We start from the raw sequence: 5402 nt of genomic DNA on the forward strand, positions 1-5402 counted from the left end.
CGGTCTTGTCCCCGGCCCCGGCGCGCCGGCCCGGCCCGAGCCGCGCTCGCCCATCGCCGCCACGGCCGCGCAACCACCCCTGCTTCCCCCGCCGGGCCCGCCTCCGCCGCTCTCAACCAATCACAGCGCGCCGGCGCCGCAGCTCCGAGGCGCTATTGGCGAACAGCGGCGTCAGTCACGGCGGGATTCGGGGGTTTCCAGCCCGTCGCGGTTGTACGAGCGGCAGAGCAGGGGACGGGGCACTCCCGCGGGAGGGCGCTGATTGGTCAGAACGAGAGCGCAGGAGGGACGTCGGGGGCTACAGCGGCGCTGATTGGGTGGAACGGGCGTGCCCCCGAAGGCGGGACAGGGCGGGCGCCCGAGGGGTTGGGGCGGCTCCGCCCGTCCTATCCCATCCCATCCCATCCCATCCCATCCCATCCCATCCCATCCCGTCCCGTCCCGTCCCATCCCATCCCATCCCATCCCGTCCCATCCCGTCCCGTCCCGCAGGGGCAGACCTGGATCTGGACTCGGACCTGGTTCTGGACTCCGACTTGCATCTGCCCCGGGTCTCCGCTGCCCGAGGGCTCGTCCCCGCTGCCCCTCCCTGGGAAGGACCCGCGCCCAGCTCCGTGAGCGGGACTCGCCGTCCCCGGAAAGGGGCTCCTCGGGGCCCGGTGCGGTCACAAACCCCGCCAGGCGCGGAACTACCGACCGAAATAATGAACTGTCCTTCCGTGTGCGCTGGGGAAGAGGGCAGGAGGGATTTTAGCCATGCGGTTTCCCCACCGCACAGCCTTTACAGGCGCGGGGAAATTCCGAGCTCACTGGGGAAGCAGTGGCCGCTTCACTCCCGTTCACGGGTTCGTGAATGTCAAGCTTGGCCTGGCTCCAGTGCCCAGTTTTGAAATATCTTTGCACTCAAGAAATGTGAGTAATGCTGCTGAATATTTCATTTAATAAAGGCCAAATGAAGCTCCTCTTAACCGACCTACTTTTGATTGTGACTGTTGTCTGAATGCTGCTGTTTCATCCACTTCTCATTGCTGTTGTTTATATATAGTGAGCTCTGCTTAAAAAATTAATGAGAGAATGAACTCTGGGACAGAAGGGAGTTGCTCAGCGGGACGGTTGTGTTTACAGACATTGCCAGAAAGTAATATTTATTTTCAGAGAAGATTTTGTTAATTATTTTTTTTAGTTTTTTTGTGTTGGTTTTTTTTTTTTTTTTTTTTAATACTATGGCATTTTAAACCAACGCTTTAAATTTCATTTAAAAAAATATATCTGAAGTTCTGCATTGCAAGAAGTGGACTTCCTACAAAGAAGCGTCTTTGAAAAATGCAGTATATAATCCTGTACCTAAAGTGGTTACACTAATATCGACATAAAAATAAACATCCTTGTTTCTTAGTATCTGTAACATCCCTTTAATACATGTTTTTTATGTAATTTAGTAACACATGCAGATCAACGTTAGCTAAAGGCTATTCTAGTTAATCTTGTTCCCTGTAGCTCTCCAGAATCCAGAGACACAGTCAGTAAGCAGATCCAGTGCAGCCTAAAATCAGACTCGAGTGCCCATTTCTAATTTCTGAAGCCCTATGTGTCACTGCCAAGGTTTTTGCTAGGAAGATGGGAAGGCAGGACACAGGGTTTTATTGGTCTGGGTATGTGCCAGATGGAACAGACACAGACACCAGCAGGAGTTTATTGGAAACTCCTGAGGAAACACTGAGATTCCATCTACTGTGGAACAAATGCTCACACTAATCATTTCACTAGTCACTTACAAGCAGAATTGCATTTCAAAGTCTCATTTAATTTTTAAAGAATATATCATACTGAATATATACTAAGATTTATTCCTTACATTTCTTTATTTTGCAGGAGAGCTCCCAGTAACCCCAGCCATCCTCAGCTGATCCTCAAGGTGGCTATCTACACACAGCTGCTGCAGCCCTCCACTTGGAGAGCTGCCTTTTATGCTACTACAACATGCATTGGCACGTCTGCTGTAAACCCTGTTATCCCAAATTTCATTATGTTTACATTTTGGGTATAGATAAATCACATGGGGAACATGACTATAAGTATTAGCCAAAGTACACCATAATTATATGTGAGAGGAAAAGGGGACAGACACAACATGAGCAGAAAATATCAAAATACTTGATAGGAATGAGTATATGTAGTGTTCCTAACAACTCAGAACCAAATATTTTAAAATATTTTGTAGTCCATGTAATTATGTACTTAACCCTCTATGAATTCATCAGGAAAAATGACCAGCATGACCCATTTAGAAAGTCTGTCATTCTCCAGACAGAATAGTGCTTGTGACTTTTAACCCAAGTTAATGACCCACTGGCTTGCACACAGCTCTGTGTCACTGACACACCACAGATGAAAGGCAGGCCAAGACTGGTGTTTACTCTAAAGCTCCTTCATACTCCTTTAGAACTATAAAGGCATTGTAAAGTGATAACAGGACTTTGGCAGCGTTAAACGGGCCTGGTACGTCTCTTTCATGTTGAAAACCCTGTCAGTAACACCAACATGAGATATTTTTCATTAAACAGTGAATGACTTCTTTAAATCACACTCTTGTTAAGAGAGACATGTTTTGTAATAATGAAGTATGGTAAACAAATTCCACTTTCAAATGACACAACACTATGCAATTAAATATTATATCATAGCATGGTACAAAGTTTCGTGCCGTGCCAGGGTAGAAGTATGGTATTCATTTATCACAGCATCACCCCAAAAGTGCAGAATATTCATGCAAAACAGCTGAGTTTTTTTCTGCTAATTCAAACATGGAAAGGGTATTTATCCAGCTCTATTTAAGAAAAAGAGAGGAAAGGTTCTTGTAGAAGCATCAAAGGCAATATTATAATACTTTCTAAATATTAGTGATGTGATAAAAAGGGACTTGGATAAATATATTAGGTATTTCTGCTTCCCTCTGGGTTTTGGTGTTTGGGTTTTTTTGTGTTTTTTTTTTTTTTTTCTCTCACTACCTACAGTTCTAATGAATGATTTAGTAAAATAAATAAGGTTTAGTTACATAGTTTGGGGCCTGAGATGGAAAAGCAGCACAGACTATGAGGTTGCCTGAAGCTGTACTGGACAGAAGCTGAAGAGTATTTTGTAATAGGGCTATTACAGCCACATTCTTTAACAAGAATAAGACCTTGCTGTGCCTATAATAAAATACCAATAAAATCTGCCAGGAAACTGCAGTTCGTAGATGACATTGGTTTATTTTCCAATTTTTCAAGCTGATACCAGCTTTGTAGTCTATGGTTGAACACTGTGTCTGTCTGGGTTTGTGTAATCTATCTGATTGGGAAAATGGGAACTGCTCAAAATGGGCTATAAATCAAGGCAGATTGTTTGACACTATTTCAGCAGTCTCCTCTGATTTTTTAACTACCAAGAGCACAAACACAGTCTTTCAATAGTGGAAGGCATCCTTAACATGGCATCACACTGCTGGCTCATCTGGTGTCTAGTTGCCAAATCTGGACATAAACTTTCAGGTTATTCTTCCTAAAATGAGTAATTTCATCTTAAATTGGTATGGAGGACGTAACTTCAATGACAACCACCTTTTATGCACTGCAGTGTTACGATTTTAGCCTTGCCTTACTCCTACATTATTGCAGAGCATTCTTTTTCCATATCCCTTGGTAGATGCTTTTTAACACTGTGTTCTTTATGTCTGAGGAAGCCAGTGCTTCCACAGAATACAAACTCTGAGTGAGCCAGTGCATGAGGATCCCTTTACCATCCCTATAACAGAACATTTAATGAACATGTTATTTTTTTTTTTTTAATCTCCCAGGTTAACTGGACTAGGACTTACCTATTCTGAAATAATTGAAAGTAGAGGTCATACTTAATATACTGGAAAATGTACTTTTTTAGCATTTAACAAGAGAAGGACAATAGCACTAAGCGTCACAAAATAATACATTGCTTTTTTGGCAACACATAAATTAACAGATTCAGAATTCAAAGTTTAGATACATCTGTGAACTCTCAGCAAGAGTAAAACGCACTGAAATCCCTCTTGGGTTTTGCTCACAATTGTAACGAAACCCATAAATCTAACTTTAAAGGAATGAGAGTAGAGCCAGAAACATATGCCTTGTCTACACTTAAAAGGGTTGGCTGGTATAGCTACACCTTAAAGCTGAATTGGCAAGCACAGATTTCTGGTGCAACTTAAATCATATTCTGCATGGAACATGCTAGAGTGGCTGAAGGACTCTGGCAATATAATGGCATCTACACTAGGGCCTTTGCCAGTGTGGTTTTAGCTGCACTGGAATGATTTTTCATCGTTCTGACAGCTATTTTGGCAAAACTTCTACATTTACCAAGTCCAAGTTGGAGCTGGCATTATTTTATATGGCAAATAGAGCAGAAGAGAAGCACTGCCAGTTTATGGCCCTGGTTTTACATTATTGTAAATTGTTTGCTCTGAAGGAACGTGTGGGGCAGGATCCATGTGGTCCTTTGGATGTTTGCCTCCCACATTTGAGCTCCATTAAAATTGCTTGATTTTTTCAGTGACTGAGCTTTGGCAAGGGGGAAACTTACATTACTAAAAAAAGATAATGTTCGTATTATTTACCTCAGAAATAGCTACCCTGAGAGTTTGAAGCAAATTTCCAAAGTGAAGTGAACTGCAAAAGGAAGCATCTGCACCAAAGGACATGTGGATTAAAACATCATTCTATTTCACCTTGTCCTCAGTTCAACAACGAATTTAAGCGTATATTAAGCATAGGATTAATTTTAGGCACAATCATAAGTCCATTTCAAGTTTAGTAGACATGTCAGATATGATAATGTTCCCATTTGAACTTTAATTAAGCAGATATTTGAAATTAATCACATGTTTAAGCACTGTGTGGAATCGGGATTTCTGTCAGAAGTGCAAGTTTACGCAGAGCGAGGCTGTTCGCTCTGGTGCCACCTGCATTTTCTTTCCTGAACTGGATGTTAAGTCTGTACTTTAAAGACATCCCAAAGGGCATTATTTTTCCACATAAGCACATTTACATATTTGGCTCTTTTTTTCCCTAATCTCCCTCTTGCTAAGAGTGTTTTTTTGGCTTCAGAAATCAATGCAGAGGAGTTTTCCTTGATTTTGTTAATTGCATTTACTGTTGAACTCCTTCCTCTGCCAAGCCCCGTGGAATCCTGACTCAGGGGTTCCCTGACCTGCCTGGTGCCGGGCCCTGCTCACTGGGGACAGCACAAGGGCTGCTCGGGGCAGATAGGAAATCTCATGCGTAATCAGTCAGCACTGAAGCAGTGAGCCAATGGGACGAGGAAGTCTGATTTAATCAAGACTTCTTCCTTCCTTTTTGTAAGACACAGAATGTGCCTGCTAGAAGAGA

This window comes from Empidonax traillii, unplaced genomic scaffold (assembly GCF_003031625.1).
Source record: "Empidonax traillii isolate 1590-97213 ecotype Southwest subspecies unplaced genomic scaffold, ASM303162v1 scaffold59:size1551110, whole genome shotgun sequence".
Taxonomy (NCBI): domain Eukaryota; kingdom Metazoa; phylum Chordata; class Aves; order Passeriformes; family Tyrannidae; genus Empidonax; species Empidonax traillii.